The 18324-nt window shown below is 50.7% G+C and overlaps 1 protein-coding gene across 1 annotated transcript in view; it reads right to left on the bottom strand.

Annotated features, from left to right (window-relative positions):
• Positions 1-18324, bottom strand: part of mgat4a (alpha-1,3-mannosyl-glycoprotein 4-beta-N-acetylglucosaminyltransferase A) — a 273041-nt gene that overhangs the window by 71281 nt on the left and 183436 nt on the right. The window lies entirely within an intron of this gene.

Genomic DNA, 18324 nt, shown 5'->3' on the forward strand with positions numbered 1-18324 from the left:
AAAGAGGCAGTAATCCTGGATTGGCTTGTTTCGCTCACCGGTCCCTGGCACATTGAAAAAAAAAAACTGCCGGTCCGCCACATCAGATAGTTTGAGATGCTCTGTAGTAGACAATCAACCCCATCAACCTCAACGATCGCAGAATGTCTGTTATCGTCAAGCAAGGACCGCAGTTTATTTTATCTGTTCTTACCCAAGTCAGGAGCTACCTTGTTTGTTTCTAACCTAATAATTCTTTGTTAGAGCTCCCCATTCCCATTTGCAAATAGACAAACTATTTTGAAATCAAGGCAAAATGATTTGTTCAATGGCAATTTTCATGGTTGGTAGAGTCACAGTCATTCCCTTGATGTTCCGGTGAATCACTGAATTGCTATGGTGTAGAAGGAGGCCGTTCAGTCCATCCTGCCAACTTTCCAAATGAGCATTACGACTTAGTGCCATTCTCCTGGCTTTTCCCCGTAATCCCTGCACATTATTTCTATTCAAATAATCATCTAATGCCCTCTTGAATGCCTCGATTGAACATGCCCCCACCACACTTCCAGGCAGTGCATTCCAGACCCGAAACATTCATTGGGTGAACACGTTTTTTCCCTCAAATCGCTTTTGCTTCTTTTGCAAGTCACTTTAAATCTGTGCCCTCTCGTTCTCGACCCATTTACGAGCGGGAACGGTTTCTCCCCATCTGTACCATCCAACATGATTTTGAACATCTCTATCAAATCTCTTCTTCCCTCCAAGGTGGGCAGTTCCAACCTCTCTAAGCTATCCTCATAATTGAAGTTTCTCATCTCTGGACCCATTCTTGTAAACGTCTCCTGTACTCTCTCCAAAACATTCATATCCTTCCTGACGTGTGGCACCCAGAACTGTACACAATCCCCCAGCTGAGGTCTAACTAGTGTCTTATACAAGGTCAGCATAACCTCTTTGCTCTTGTACTATTGTAAGCAATAGATATCAGAAGGTAGTATTTCAAATGTCTTCTCTCACAAAGCCTTGTTACGGTCAAGTGCGGGTCAAAGAACTGGAGCTAATGTGTTATGCCCCACATTCATCAGTGCTCACATGATCCCAAGCTGGCAACAAAGCTGCTCAACTAAACCCCAATCCAAAGTAATTCTACAAAAGAGCTCTAAAATATATAAGAAGTAACTGAAAAGTCAGCAAGTAGAAGCATGAACGCAAGTACTTCACATTCAAAAGTACTCTGCTGCAGAATTTCTTTCCTCTTTTAAGTAACCTGAAGAATCAGTTCAACACAATAAATGTGTTACGCAGGACTGCCATATCCAACAAAGAATCAACCTTCAATATAACCAGTTCAGTCAGTATAAATCTGTTATAACCCCAATGGAGATCAGGATCATACGGTTTCCCATCACCTCCATGGAATATGAACTACCCCTCTAAGGGAGTGGGGCTTCACCTGAACGAGGAGAGCCCCAGCCGTACAAAAACCCCAGGGTGCAGGTCAGGGAAGGAGTCCCTGAGGGGAGTGGAAGAGTTTTGGAATTGTATTATAATCAACCCTGTTCGGTAATTTCTACTATTGTCTACGCATTCCGTTTACCGCAAATTCAACACTGGCGATGAGGATTCAGTGGAACGGCCGTCAATATCGGTTGCTGTGTCCCCAGTCCACCTCGTTTAGGCTTCAGTAAGCCCTACTACGAACCACTGAAATGCAGCACAGAGGACAGCTGGAACTTTTAATGAGGGTATAGACAATTGGGGGTAATGCGTGGAACACATGATATATTTTTTCGAACAAATGCAATTACCAGCGAGAAGAAACAAACTGTGGTATTACTAACAGCTTGTTGAAGACCCATTTGGTGTGATAAAGAGCCTGACTCATCCGGACCCCCGGATACCTGGTTGTTCGCCAGCCTGGTGGCCCAAGTGGGTGAGCATTTTGACCCAAAATCACAGCTCATCGTTCACCATTTCGGGTTCCACACGACTGCTCAGGCCCTGGCCGAGTCAGTGAGTGATTTCCTGGTCCGCTTACAAAAACTGTCTGAGACCTGCGAATTCAGAGCGACGTTGAAATGAGACAGTCTGGGAGGACTGCTTGGTGAGTGGACTCCGCGATGTGGCCATGCAGTTACTAGCTGAGGCCCACCTGGATCTGCAACGCGCGACGGAGACAGCTATCTCCAGAGAAAGCGCTGAACAAGGAAATTCAGGGACTGGCGGTGCTCAGTCTGGGATGTCAAGGTGAGTGTTAACCACACTTGGCTGGAACTGAGGCAGCCGACCCTCTACAATAGGACACCTACCGCAGTATCATGGGCCGCCGTAATATAGGCCTGGAACGCCATCGGAAGTTCTCCCCTAACCATGAGGAACAGGAATTCGACCATTGATCAGTGGGGGCTGCAACAGGCCACAGAGACTATGGGAACAGGAGGCCCTGTGATGATCTACCCACTCGCTGACCCGCCAGGTGAAATTTCGGCACCGGGGCTGCTTAGATTCCGGGCATCAGGTTGGCGAAAACGGGCCTGGTTTCCTACCAAATACGGAAGCAGAGCCGTGAGTCCAATCAGCATGTGGACCACCTCCGAAGCTGTGTGCGGGATACGCCAGCAGTACCGGCCGTTGATTCAGATGCCCCAAGTTCGCCATCTTCACCGCTGCTCCGGGCTCCTCTGGTTATCATGGATCCAGAGGTCATTTTTGGGGACACAGCGATGCCAGACGAAGAACTGCCTAGCTTCTATGGAAACCGAGAAGGACGTTCTGCCACCGCCAGAGACATCTATGCCGACTCTTGTGGCTGCACGAGTAACGCCGGCACCACCCGGACGCCCGTCACACAAATGCCACTCCCCGGTCCGATATACACCTCCTGACGCCGCAAGGTCTGCGCTCGAAACTTGTGAAGAGCACGCAAGGAGGTTACAAAAGGACATGGATAGGTTAAGTGAGTGGGCAAAGATCTAGTAAATGGAGTATAATAGGGGCAAATGTGAAATTGTTCATCTTGGCAAGGAGAATTTAAGAAGAGCTCTCCGGTGCAGAAGGATCTGGGTGTCCTAGTGCATGAATCACAAAAGGCTAGTATGCAGATACAGAAAGTGTCAGGAAAGCTAATAGAAAGTTATCGTTATTGTGAGGAGAATTGATTACAAAAGTAGGGAGGTTAAAATTCAGTTGCACAGGGCACTGTTGAGAGCACATCTGGAGCAGTGTGTACAGTACTGGTCTCCTCACTGAAGGAAAGATGTCACTGTGTTGGCATCTCAGACTAATATCTGGAATGGGCGCGTTGCCTCATGAGGAAAGGTTGGACAGGCCGGACTCGAATCCCCCAAGAGTTGAGAAGATTAAGAGGCGACTTGATGAAAACCTTTAAGATCCTGAGGGGTTCTGACAGGGTGGATGTGAGAGGATGTTTCCTCTTGTTGGGGAATCGAGAACTAGGGGTAGGGTCAGTGTTTAAAAATAGGAGGTCTTATTTAAGGCAGAGATAAGGAGAAATGAGGATTGAGTGTTTCTGGTGCTCTGAAATTATACTAAAAAGATAGTGATTGGTGATCCACAAATTCATTCTAATCAAGTTGTCTTACAGAGCTCTTATACTGATCACATACATTGGGCTCAGTTTTCCTGCTGACCTGGAAGTCACACTGTTGGGTCCAAAAGCAAGGGGGAGCAATGCTTTGGTGCGGCCTGGGGCGGGAGTGGCCAATTAAGAGGCTGTGGCCAGCATCCAATTCATGGAAGCGAAGGACGAGGCTGCATAACCAGGGAAAGGGCAGGTCAATGGTGGGGTTCCCTCCAGAAGTACATCTGCAGGAGGAAGCCAAGCAGGCAGGCCCAATAATTGGGATGGGGTGGACACGGACAGCGGAGGGGGGGGGGCAAGGGTTGCCAATGATACTCCAGTGGTAAGGAGAATATCCCCCGCCCCATTCCCTGGAACCCGCTGAGAGGGCCAGCAGGTCTTATCTGATGGCGTGTCCTACTAGTGCGGGCTAATGCCCACAGAGGTAGAAAATGTCACCCCTGGCAACACAATGGTGGAAAATCCTGGGTTCCACTCCTGATGTCCCCCTACCATGTCTCGACCACCACCCCCCACCACGATTTCTCCAGCCCCCTACCTCCAGCAATTTGTGTTGATGATTTCCAATAGACTTCCAGTCCAATAGAATGACATCAAGGAAATTGGGCACCCAGCCTCCAGCAAATCGGAATGAAATTGCACCAAAGAGAGAGATCTCTCTCTCCCTCTCCCTCTCTCCTTCCGCCCCCCCCCCCCCCTCCTCCCCTCTGGTGTGAAACCTCTAATTGTTGGGAGATTCCTGATTCCAGCATGGCTGGAACAGCCACCTTTGCATTGCAGCATAGCTGCTGCTTCAACGCATCTCAACTGAAGATCAACTCTTGTCCTTCAAAATTAAATTTAACGAGGGAATTTAGAATACAGATGCGGGCAGCACGGTGGCATTGTGGATAGCACAATCGCTTCACAGCTCCAGGGTCCCAGGTTCAATTCCGGCTTGGGTCACTGTCTGTGCGGAGTCTGCACATCCTCCCCGTGTGTGCGAGGGTTTCCTCCGGGTGCTCCGGTTTCCTCCCACAGTCCAAAGATGTGCAGGTTAGGTGGATTGGCCATGATAAATTGCCCTTAGAGTCCAAAATTGCCCTTAGTGTTGGGTGGGGTTACTGGGTTATGGGGATAGGGTGGAGGTGTTAACCTTGGGTAGGGTGCTCTTTCCAAGAGCCGGTGCAGACTCGATGGGCTGAATGGCCTCCTTCTGCACTGTAAATTCTATGATTCTATGACCCAAATCCAAAATCAACTAATTATATTAAAATAACACTGAACGACATGCATTTCATTTGTGAAAATATATTAATATAGCATAAACACCCTGAAAAGAAAAAGAGCAAATTTTCAAGACTCAAAACAATTTGATGTTTAAAATTTTTTGCTAAGATCATGGGCCACCTTCTTCCAAGTACAAAATTCATCATGTAACATTTACTTGTATCACTGCAGTCTTCCACAATGGCGTCTCTGCTGGCTCAATCTTGCATATAACCCTGGGAGTGTTGTTTGGAAACGAATGGGTAACAGTATTAGATTTCCTGATGGTAAAGGTCTTATAATAATGATCTTTATTGTCACAAGTAGACCATGAAAAGCCCCTGGTCGCCATATTCCGGTGTCTGTTCGGCTACAGAGAGAATTCAGAATGTTCAAATTACCTAACAGCACGTCTTTCCTGACCTGAGGGAGGAAACTGGAGCACCCGGAGGAAACCCACGCAGACACGGCACAACGTGCAGACTTCGCACTGACAGTGACCCAACCTGGGAATCGAACCTGGGACCCTGGCGCTGTGAAACAACAATGCTTATCACTGTGCTACCGTGCCGTCCTTTATCTCTGCCAGGTAGAGGTAATTGTAGTTCACCTGGGTGTGAAAGGCCTGGGAACAACGCTGCCAGTGATACACCTGAGCTGACAGAAAGCCTTGCGCTACAAGTTAATCAAACAATTTGCCCTGGATACAGTCCAAAACAGCTGTTACCTTGAGCTCAGACAGGGCTCCGAGCAATTGGTGGTTGAGCTATTGAAACACACCATAAGAGCTCAATCATGTGATTTACACCACCTGGCTGATTCTTTACTTTCGGATGCTGATTCAAGAATTAAATCTTGGCAATGATGCTTTCCAATCTGCAAAATTGTATCCCACCTGCAAATTCCCGTGATTTTGATATTGATTTTGAATTTAAAAGTAAGTTCCAACAGGAAAACAAAGCAATCTTTGTGCTTCAACTGATCAAAGCCACGCAACAATTCTGGCTGTTGCGTGTCTAACATGCAAAGTCCAAATCTGTTTGCATATCGTGATTTAGTAATGAACAAATACGATTTCAACAATTTTAAACAGAAGATTTACTGCCTCTAAGTCAGTGTTCTGCAAAGGTGGGGGTGTGATACGTGGGTGGGTGTCAGGAGGGTCGTGGAGCCGTTGTCCGCGGCGATCCCGATCGTGCAAATCCAGGCGCAGCAACCATTAAAATGGCCACGAACATGTAAAAAAAATTCAGCCGCACTGATCATTAAACGGTCTCAGCTTAATCGCTTACTTGTGCGTGCACAATTTATCATTTCACTTCATTGTTCCTTGATTACCTGGAGTAATTTTAAAAGGTGCAATGAAGTAAGTAGTTTGTGTGTGTAATGTTCCTGTCTCCATCTATATGAGAATAAAAGGAATGTAAATCATGATTAGTCATACTCATTCTTGCATTACCTTTTTCACAATGGTATTTCCATGCTCACCTGTGTACTGTTTCCCTTTAACCGTTTTTTATTCATTTATTTAATTCATTTAATTATTTTTTTTCATTTAGTTCTGTAGTGGTTTTTATTCATTTATTTAATTCATTTAATTTTTATTTTTTTCATTTGATTTTTTTTTTACAAGTTCGGGGGATTTTATGTAATAAAATTTACGGGAAAAATGCAGAACTTTGGACAGATGGAGACTCCATACTTTCCGACACCGGAAGGCTTCACCTTCATCCAACAGGTTCCATTGGAGGAACGTGTACGAGGGTCAAAGGGACCCAAAACCATTTCCTCCATTTTTGTCAGCAGCAAACAAGGTAAGAGAAAATGGTGGGTCGCTCAGGTCGGCCGGCGTGGGTTGCGAAGGTCGGCCAGTTGGGTCCCGAAGGTCGGTAAAAATGGGTCCCCGGAAAAAATGTTTGAAGAACACTGCTCTAAGTGATATTTTAAAGTAATTTCAAAGGATTCAAAACTGTTACAATGTCCATTTGTTAAAGAAAACAATGCCATGTATCTATTCATTTTGAGTATATGGCAAACATAACCTTTGCCTGCTTCATACATAATGCACACACAGCCATTGATAAAGCACCTGATTTGCAATTTGCACAAAGATGGGAACATAAATTGAGTAAAAGATTTCTTAACACTGTAATGTTTGCATACATTTCACCCCACAACATCCAGATGGGATAAGACAGAGGCCGAAAACAGGGAGAGGGATTCTCCGAGCACCGCGCGGAGAATCGCAGCAACCCCGCCACGCCGCCCCAACACGTGATTCTCCGAGGAGGGGAGATTCGGCGCCATTTGCGGCGGCACATTTGGTGCGGTGCCAGTTGTGGGCCGCTGTCCGCAGCCGGGTGGCCGATTCTCCGGCCTTGATGGGCCGCGCGGAAACGGCAGAGTCCCGCCGGCGCCGTCCACACTTGCTCGCAGCCGGCGGGAACTCTACGCGCAGGGTAGGGGCCAGCGCATTCAGGAAGTCCCCCGCGCATGCATGGGTCGCCACGGCGCCCAGCAGGTGCCGGGAAGGGAGGCTGGAGCGGCGTGAACCGCTCCAGCACTGTGCTGGCCCCGTTTCATGACCGCGTTCACAATGGCGCTGACACTCTCCCTCCGTTTCGGAGAATCCCGACCAGGAACTACCAAATAAGGCCCTGGCTGGAATTGATATTGGGTCTCCACCAGAGCACTCAAGTCAGTACAGAAACACATTGGGCTGGATTCTCCGCCGCTTCGTGCCAAGTACTGGGGGGGGGGGGGGGGGGGGGGGGGGGGCGCCTTATGGGCAGCTGGGGCGGCTATCGGGCAGGTTACATCGAGCGGCGCAGGGCAGACATTGGGACCTTCTTTATTGGTCCAGGTCTGCTGGCTGAGTCCGCCATTGTGTTCGGCGCGGCCGCTGCAGGTCGCCACCGTGCACATGCGCGGACTCGCAACCGGAAGTGTGGGGGCCCATGTCCACAGCTAAAGCTGCGAGAAGCTCCCCGGGTCCCTCCCAGCCCTTTCAAGGTATGTGAATAGCGGTACATTTTTTAAAGCAAACTCTGCGTGAAACGCCAGCATTTTTACGCCAGTGTGGTGACATAGTCCCATATTTGGAGATTCCAGCCCATTATACACAGATATACATAGAACATACAGTGCAGGAGGAGGCCATTCGGCCCATCGAGTCTGCACCGACCCACTTAAGCCCTCACTTCCACCCTATCCCCGTAACCCAATAACCCCCTCTAACCTTTTTAGTCACTGAGGGCAATTTAGCATGGCCAATCCACCTAACCTGCACGTGGACTGTGGGCGGAAACCGGAGCACCCGGAGGAAACCCACGCAGACACGGGGAGAACGTGCAGACTCAGTACAGACAGTGACCCAGCAGGGAATCAAACCTGGGACCCTGGCGCTGTGAAGCCACAGTGCTATCCACTTGTGCTCCCGTGCTGCCCTAAAATTATCTTTAAATGAAACATGATCACTCAAAGAGGCCATCAGGCTCCATAACTGGTTAATAGCTGGTCAGACGTGAGTGCTCCAGAGGACAATGGATCTTGATTAAATCACCCTGGTTAAACAGAGGTATCCTGTTTATCTCTATGAATGAGTTTCAGTCTTGATGAGACAATGGAACTCAGGCCAGGCATGTGCATCATGTCTCAGCACTAGCAGAATCTGGGTAAAAGAAGGAACATCGGAACACATCATCAGCGCCAAACTGGGAGCCCTCAGGTGCAACCATCGCAGAAGAGGAGCCCTAAGCTTGGAGCCCAGAGAAGATATCCACACCGAGTGATCATAGACTGGTCAGCCTCCTTCAGTAGTATGGGTAATACCTAGATCTCAGCAAGTCTCTGAGTCATCTCCATACTACATTCTCAGAAATCTTGATTAATCTAGCTCTTCTGAATAACGTACAGTTGCAATAAATTCAGGTGTCTTTATTGTGTCTGTCTAAGCTGTGTCTGTGTCAATGCTAACTGGTTTTCCTGTCCAGTTGGATAACGTTGGGCTGAATCTTGTGCCATTTCAAATATTACAGGCTGGGACCATTTCCGGATCCTGAGCCTGCATTGTCTGGCAGGCTGATCTTCCCAGAGATGGCCAATTAATGCCATTTCCAGGTCAGCTGTCCAATTAAGAGTGGCGGGCGGGTCCCTGAGGTGACAGGCCTAGTCAGAGGGCCTGAAGCCTCAGAGGGTTAGCAGCCCCATTGGCAGAGGTGGACACTGCCACTGCAGGGTGGGGACATTGCAAATGCCTCCATTCTTAGGTGCCCGCTGCAGAGGAATTCAATTTAACAAAGTAAGCACCGGCCTCAGCTGCCAGGTCATCCTGCTGATGGGAAAGTCCTCTCCACAGGATAAGTCTATGGCTGCAGCTGTGGTGGTTGGGGGGGCGGGGGGGGGGGGGGGGGGGGGGGGCGGCGGGGGTGGAATGAGTGCAGAAGACCTTGCAGGCCCTCTCCCCCCACACCAGGCCAGCTACAGGAAAACCACCTCCAAGCTCTTGCATGGCTAGATCCTCAATGGGGGTGGGGCTTCTCCAGCACCTGGGTAATTCCTGGCATCGTCCCCAGTCAGCCCACAAAATGGGCAGCTGGTTATGCGGATTGGCTACCCACTGTTGCCAGCTGGGTAGATTCTGCCAGTGATAAAATGCCTCCGGAAGGTTGCCTGGGAGTGGAAATGTGTTAGCCTGTTGATTCAACACCAGGATAGCTGATATTTCCTCCCAATCCCTCCTTCAGTTCCCCCCCAAGTGGGATGGGGAGATTGCGTCCATTGTGTTAACAACTGAAAACAGATCCATACACTTTGGAGAAATGGAGAAAACAGGAGATCCAGTTGATCATTACCAAAACAGACAAGGATAGTAGTCACACTCAGGTCAGCAAATCAGACATGACAATCCCATCGTCTCATAATTCATAGAACCATAGAATTACTACAGCATCGAAGGAAACCATTTGTCCCATCAAGTCTGCACCGACCAACTGAAAGAGCATCCTACCTAGGCCTACTCCCCTGCCCTATTCCCGTAATCCCACCTAACCTGCACATCCTTTGAACACCAAGGGGCAATTTAGAACGGTCAATCCACCTAACCTACACATCTTGGGAGGAAACCGGAGCACCCGGAGGAAATCAATGCAGTCAGGGGAAGACAGTGCAAACTCCACACAGACAGGCCAGAATTGAACCCAGCTCCCTGGTGCTGTGAGGCTAATCACTGCCAACCACTGTGCCACCAAGAGACAAAGGGCACGATCTAATGGAAATGTTTCCAGTGGTGGGCTTTGATGGAAGTTTCCCACTGGCTCTGTCAGCAAATTCCCCGCTATCTAACCACATTTAGTCGCTGTTTTAAGCCCTGGGGTGTTTATTAGCTTAGTAACAGAAACTTCAATAGAAATGCCGTCGACTTCGACAGACCTGCCTGATCTGCTGAGTATTTCCAGCCTTTTCTGTTTTATTTAGGATTTCCAGCATCCACAATTCTTGTTTTTGTATTTGACTTGGCTTTTTAAACACAGGCGTAAATGTAATAAAGCAGCACTATTATTCCCTAATAATAATAATAATCTTTATTAGCGTCACAAGTCGGCTTACATTAACACTGCAATGAAGTTACTGTGAAAATCCCCTCGTCGCCACACTCCGGCGCCTGTTTGGGTACACTGAGGGAGAATTCAGAATGTCCAATTCACCTAACAAGCACGTCTTTCGGGACTTGTGGGAGGAAACCGGAGCACCCGAAGGAATCCCGCGCAGACACGGGGGAGAACGTGCAGACTTCGCACAGACAAGCCTAGAATCGAACCCAGGTCCCTGGTCGCCGTGAAGCACTGGTACCACTGTGGTATTGTGCCACCCACGGAAACATTACAGCACAGAAAGCAGCCATTCAGCCCACCATGTCTGCACGGGTCAAAAAAGAAATATTACAAAAACTAGCCTCCCATTTTAATTCCATCTTCAATTTAACAAAGTAAGCAGCGGCCTCAGCTGCCAGGTCATCCTGCTGATGGGAAAGTCCTCTCCACAGGATAATTCTATGGCTGCAGCTGTGGTGGTTGGGGGGGGGGGGGGGGGGGGGGGGGGGGGGGGGGGGCAGGGGAATGAGTGCAGAAGACCTTGCAGTCTGTAGCCCTACAGGGTTACAGCATGTCATGTGCAGATCCAGGTACCCTAACGTTGAGGGTTTCGGCCTTAGTCACCAAACCAAGCAGCAAATTACAGTCACCCTTTGCCCTCTGCATGAAGACGTTTTTTTCTCAAGTTCCCTCGAATCCTTCTACTAATCACCTCAAATCTATGCTGCTAAGTGATGCCCTCAGCGAGGGGAACCAGATTTTTCTGTCTACCCTGCTTAGGCCCCTCAATAAGTCACTCCTCAACCTCTTATGTTCTCAGAAAAGTAGCTCTAGTCTATCCAATCTTTCTTGATTGCTGCAATTTTCAAACTCTGGCAACATTCTTGTAAATCTCCAGAGCAATGATATCTTTCCTGTAATGTGGTGACCCGAACTGCACACAAAATTCCATTTGTGGCTTAACCAGTGTGTTGTTGAAAATACCGAAAAATGTGTCCTTTGAAACATGGAAGTCTGGCAATAACTGGCCTGAGAGAAACATGAGAGGATACAGGGAAAGATCCCACGAAGGGTTGATAGCAGCTGCAAAGAGCAGGATTATAAAATGCAAATTCTTTCTCACAAGCAGGCTTAGCAAACACACAGGATTCTTGTATTAAGCTAAAAACAATGGCTCACACCTTCATTGAAATTAACTCTCTTAGTAAATAGCTGGAAAGGAAAGGATTAGGTTCAGTTGAATTTGGTGTCAATTCTTTTTTTTTTTAAATAATTTTTATTGAAATTTTTCGATACAAACATTTACCCCTACTACATTTTAAATTATAGCACAACAAATCCCCCCTGGAAAATCCTCCCCACGCCCTCCCCCGCGCGCACCCCCCCCACCCTCCCCCCCCCCCCCCCCCCCCCCGCGCTATCAGTCTAGCAACCAAACCGTTTTTCCCTTTCTGCCGATGGCCTCGGGCAGTCATTGCCCGCGACCCCCCCGCTGACGTGCTCCCTTCTTTGCTATCCCCCCCCCTCCCTTCCCCCCCCCCCCCCCCCCCTTTCTCCCCGGGTTGCTGCTGTTTCGGCCTCCAGTTCCTATCTCTGATCCAGAAAGTCAAGGAAGGGCTGCCACCCGCCGGAAGAACCCCTGTACCGACCCTCTCAGGGCGAATTTGATTCTTTCCAATTGGATGAAGCTTGCCATGTCGTTTAACCAGGTGTTAACACTTGGTGGCCTTGTGTCCCTCCACTGAATCAAGATCCTTCTCCGAGCTACCAAGGACGCAAAGGCCAATATTCCGGCCTCCCTTGCCTCCTGTACTCCTGGCTCCACCCCAACCCCAAAAATCGCTAGCCCCCACCCTGGTTTGACCCTGGTTCCCACCACTCTCGATACCGTCCCCGCCACCCCCTCCCAGAACTCTTCCAGTGCCGGACACATCCAGAACATATGTACATGGTTCGCAGGGCTTCCCGAACACCTAACACACCTGTCCTCACCCCCGAAGAACCGACTCACCCTAGTCCCCGTCATATGGGCTCTGTGCAGCACCTTAAATTGGATGAGGCCCAACCTTGCGCACGACGACGACGAATTGACCCTCTCTAGGGCATCCGCCCATGTCCCATCTTCTATCTGCTCTCCCAGCTCCGCTTCCCACTTGTCTTTCAGCTCCTCTATCGGTACCTCCTCCACCTCCTGCATTATTTTGTAGATGTCCGAGACCTTCCCTTCTCCGACCCAGACCCCTGACAGCACCCTATCACTCGCCCCTCTATCGGGAAGCAAGGGAAATCCTTCCACCTGTCGTCTGGCAAATGCCTTCACCTGCAGGTATCTAAACGTGTTCCCCGGGGGGAGCTCAAATTTCTCCTCCAGCTCTCCCAGGCTCGCAAACCTCCCCTCTATGAACATGTCCCTCAGTTGCCTGATGCCCGCCCTGTGCCAGCTCTGGAATCCCCCGCCAGTGTTCCCCGGGACAAATCTGTGGTTCCCTCTCAGTGGCGCCGCCATCAGACCCCCCACTTCCCCCCTGTGCCGCCTCCACTGCCCCCAGATTTTAAGGGTGGCCGCCACTACCGGACTCGTGGTATACCTTGTGGGGGGGAGCGGCCATGGTGCCGTTACTAGCGCCCCCAGGCTTGTATTGCCGCAGGACGCCCTCTCCATACGTTTCCAAGCTGCCCCCTCCCCCTCCATCACCCACTTGCGCACCATCGAAGCGTTCGCCGCCCAGTAGTATCCGGAAAGATTGGGTAGCGCTAATCCTCCACTGTCCCTACTCCGTTCCAAGAAAATCCTTCTCACTCTAGGGGTGCCATGTGCCCACACATAGCCCATAATGCTGCTAGTTACCTTCTTGAAGAAGGCCCTGGGGAGAAAGATGGGCAAGCACTGGAACAGAAACAAGAACCTCGGGAGGACCGTCATTTTGACTGACTGCACCCTCCCTGCTAGCGACAGCGGTACCATGTCCCACCTCTTGAACTCCTCCTCCATCTGCTCCACCAGCCTTGAAAAGTTCAGCTTGTGGAGGGTCCCCCAGTTCCTTGCCACCTGCACCCCCAAGTACCTGAAGCTCTTTACTGCTCTCTTAAAGGGGAGCCGCCCAATTCCCTCCCCCTGATCTCCCGGGTGTATCACAAAGACCTCACTTTTACCCACATTTAATTTATATCCCGAAAAGTCCCCGAACTCCGCTAGTATTTCCATTACCTCCGGCATTCCCCCTTCCGGGTCCGCCACATATAACAACAAATCATCCGCATAGAGTGATACCCGATGTTCCTCCCCTCCCCTTGTCAGTCCTCTCCACCCCCCTGAACCCCTCAGTGCCATCGCCAACGGTTCGATCGCTAATGCAAATAGTAAGGGGGATAGGGGGCATCCCTGCCTGGTACCTCGATGGAGCCCAAAATACTCCGACCTCCTCCCGTTTGTAACCACACTCGCCATCGGGGCCGAATACAGCAGCTTCACCCACTTGATAAATCCCTCCCCAAACCCAAACCGTTCCAGCGTCTCCCACAGGTATTCCCACTCCACCCTATCGAATGCCTTCTCCGCATCCAGTGCTACCACTATCTCAGCCTCCCCCTCCACTGCTGGCATCATAATCACATTCAACAGTCTCCGGACATTTGTGTTAAGTTGTCGTCCCTTTACGAACCCCGTCTGGTCCTCATGGATTACCCCTGGCACACAATCCTCTATTCTGGTTGCCAGGACCTTTGCCAACAGTTTGGCATCTACATTCAAGAGGGAGATAGGCCTGTAGGACCCGCACTGTACAGGGTCTTTGTCCCGCTTCAGGATCAAGGAGATCAGGGCCTGTGACATTGTCGGGGGCAGAGCCCCCCCCTCTCGCGCCTCATTGAAGGCTCGCACCAGCACTGGACCCACCAAGTCCACATACTTCTTATAAAATTCCACCGGGAACCCATCCGGCCCCGGCGCCTTCCCCGCCTGCATCTGGCCTATCCCTTTAACTAGTTCCTGCAGCTCTATCGGCGCCCCCAGCCCCTCCACCCGTTCCTCCTGGACCTTTGGGAACCTCAATCTATCGAGGAAGTTCTCCATTCCCCCCCTCCTCCTGGGCGGCTCAGACCGGTACAATTCCCTGTAGAAATCCCTGAAGACCCCGTTCACCTCTTGCCCCTTCTGCACTACGTTCCCTCCCTTCTCTCTCACTCCCCCAATCTCTCTGGCTGCATCTCGCTTGCGCAGCTGGTGTGCTAGCATCCTGCTCGCCTTTTCCCCGTACTCATAGACCGCGCCCTGTGCCCTTCTCCATTGCGTCTCCGCCTTCCTAGTGGTCAGTAGGTCAAACTGGGCCTGTAAACTGCGCCGCTCCCTCAACAGCCCCTCCTCTGGTGTCTCCGCATATCTCCTGTCCACTTCTATAAGTTCCCCCACCAGTCTCTCCCTCTCCTGCCTCTCCTTCCTTTCTCTGTGTGCCCTTATGGAGATCAGCTCTCCTCTGATCACTGCTTTCAGGGCCTCCCAGACTACCCCCACCTTCACCTCGCCCGTGTCGTTCGTGCCCAGATATCTCTCAATGCCCTTCCGGACCCTTCCGCACACCTCATCGTCCGCCAGCAGCCCCACATCCAGGCGCCACAACGGGCGCTGGTCCCGTGCTTCCCCCAGTTCTACCTCTACCCAGTGTGGTGCATGGTCCGAAATCACAATGGCCGAGTACTCCGTGTCCTGCACTCTCGAAATCAGCCCCCTGCTCAGTACAAAAAAGTCTATTCTGGAGTACACCCTGTGGACGTGGGAGAAAAAAGAATACTCCCTCGCCCTTGGCCTGCCAAATCTCCAAGGGTCTACCCCCCCCATCTGCTCCATGAACCCCCTTAGCACCTCTGCCGCTGCCGGCCTCCTATTCGTCCTGGAACTCGATCTGTCCAGCCCAGGGTCGAGCACTGTATTGAAGTCCCCCCCCATGATCAGGCCTCCTGCCTCCAGACCCGGAATGAGGCCCAACAGGCGCCTCATAAAACCCGCGTCATCCCAATTCGGGGCATATACATTTACCAGCACCACATTCTCTCCCTGCAGCCTACCCTTCACCATCACGTACCTACCCTCCTTATCTGCTACCACCTGCGCCGCCACGAACGACACCCTCTCTCCCACCAAAATCGCCACCCCCCCGGTTCTTTGCGTCCAAGCCTGAGTGGAACACCTGTCCCACCCACCCCCTTCTCAGGCGTACCTGGTCTACTACTCTCAAGTGAGTCTCCTGCAACATTGCCACATCCGCCTGCAGTCCCTTTAGGTGTGAAAAAAACCCTTGATCTCTTGACCGGCCCATTCAGCCCCCTCACGTTCCAAGTAATCAACCGGGTCGCGGAGCGACCCGTCCCTTTCCCCTGTCTATTAGCCATGTCCTGTCCCCTGTTCGCCCCGGGTCGACCCTCCCCTTCTGACCCGTTCCCCATGGCGATGGCCCCCCCCCCTCTCTCCTCCCGTTCTTCCCTTCCCGTCCTCGGCCTTTCCAGCAGCAACCCGGTATCCCCCCCTAACCCCCCCTCCCCCCCCCCCCCCCCCCCCCCCCCTGGCTAGGACCCCTCCTAGCCGCGGTGTATCCACCATCGTACTCCCGAGAGTCAGCTGGTTTTCGCTGACCCGGCTGCCCCTGCCACACTCCGACTCCTCCCGATGTGGGGGGGGAGGGGCCTCCCCCCCCCCTTGCCATCCCTCTCTGACCCCGCTTCAGCGCGGGAAAAGCCGCCATTGCTGGCCACACCCCACTCTTCTCTCCTCCCCCTTCCTCCGTCCCGCGCGCGGGAAACAGGGGAAAGCCCGCGCTTTCGCCCGGCCACACCCTACCCCGCCATCTTCAATTCCACCCCCGTCCCCATCCAAGCCGATAACAAAGCCCCCTTAAAACGAGAGGAAGAAAAGAGAGAAAAAGAAAACACGCATAACCAACTTGCTCCCCCCCCGTCCCGCCTCCCCAACTTAACAATATAACAATATAAATAACAAATCTCAAATAAATACATAAATACATAACTATGCCTGCATAACTAAATAACTAAATAACTACCCAATAATAACGTACTTAACCATCACCCTCCATCGAACAGAACAGTAACCATAACCCTTAAAGAACAGATCAAAAAAAAAACAGTAAAAAAGCCCCCCTTACAACAACAATAATTAAGGGAAGTTGGCAACGGGAAGAGACACACAAAAAGGAACAAAGAAACCCCCCATAACACAAGTTTCAAAGAAACCAAACGATCCATCAACTTTAACCAAGTTCCGACCTGGCCTAAGAAAGACATGGGCCACTTGATCAGTCAAGGGTACTCGGGCGGCCTCGACCGCCGGCGTTCCCAAGTTCTAGTTCAGGTCCAGCTTTTCCTCCCGAACAAAAGTCCATGCCTCCTCTGGGGTCTCAAAGTAATGGTGCTGGTCCTTGTAGGTGACCCACAAGCGCGCTGGCTGCAGCATTCCGAACTTGATCCTCTTTGCGTGCAGCACCGCCTTCGTCCGGTTAAACCGGGCCCGCCGCTTTGCCACCTCCGCACTCCAGTCCTGATATATCCGCACCGTCGAATTCTCCCATTTGCTGCTTTTCTCCCTCTTGGCCCACCTCAGCACTTTCTCCCGATCACAGAGACGCTGGAATCGCACCAGCACCGCCCTCGGGGGCTCGTTCGCCCTAGGCCGCCTAGCCATGACCCGATATGCTTCTTCCAGCTCCAGGGGCGATGGACCGGCCCCCTCTCCCATCAGGGAGCTCAGCATCTCCGCTACATATTTCGGGAGATCAGGCCCCTCCAGGCCTTCTGCTAGGCCCAGGATCCTCAAGTTCTTCCGCCTCATTCGAGTGTCCAGCTCCTCAAAGCGGCTCTGCCATTTCAGGTGGAGTGCCTCGTGCACCTCCACCTTTCCCACGAGGACCGTGGCCTCCTCCTCCCTTGCAGTCATCTCCTGCTGCAGCTCTCTTATCGACGCCTCTTGGGTCGCCTGGGCCCCCATCAGCCTTGTGGTCGTCGCGTTCATGGACTCTAAGAGTTCCACTTTCAGCTCCGTAAAACACCGGAGGAGAGCGGCCTGCTGCTCCTCCGCCCATTTTCTCCAATCTTCTAGTGCGCCACCGGCCGCCATTTTGGTCCTCTTCCCCCGCTTTTTTTGGGGAGCTGCTGCCGCTTTTTTTGTCGCCCCAATCCGAGTACCGACCATAAAGTTGGTCTCACTCTCCTCAGGGAGCCTTCCCCCACCGGGATTCGTCTTTACAGTACCGTCGGGGCCCTCCAATCGGCCCTTAAACACCTTTGTCGCAGGAGCTGCCAAATGTGCGACTTAGCTGGTCATAGCCGCAACCGGAAGTCAACTTGGTGTCAATTCTAAGTGTGAAATTTTGCTAATACCAAGTAAATTAAAAGAAAATTGGAGACTCGGTCTACGAGAAATATAATTTAAAGTCAAAATCAAAGGCAAATTTATGAGCTGGGGACAATTGGAAAATTAAACTATTGAAATCACAGGAATTAAAAGTAACACCTCTTAAAACCAAAGCATTTTGAATATCACAAAGGAACTTTGAACATCACAAAGGACAATGTAATCAGATCTGAGAAGTGAGGTTATGCCCAAAATGAATAATTAGTTGTATTAGAATGTTTAGATCAAAGATACTTTTTAACAATCAAAGTGAAATAAGTTAATTGACAATAAGGTAATAAAAACTTAATAATTGTTAGAAAGAGAATATAAACCCAGGGAGCAGAAGCAGGAGCAGATCAGAATCAGAACTCAGAGAGAGAAGAGAGGAGAGAAGCATATTCAGCTCTCACAGCTCGGTCATGGGAAAAATAAAGACAAGCAGCCGAGCTAAAACAAGCTATACATCTCAGGAAGACTAGAATTTAAACAGGAGTCAAAGTCAGCTG

Source organism: Scyliorhinus canicula, chromosome 14, assembly GCF_902713615.1.
Source record: "Scyliorhinus canicula chromosome 14, sScyCan1.1, whole genome shotgun sequence".
Classification (NCBI taxonomy): domain Eukaryota; kingdom Metazoa; phylum Chordata; class Chondrichthyes; order Carcharhiniformes; family Scyliorhinidae; genus Scyliorhinus; species Scyliorhinus canicula.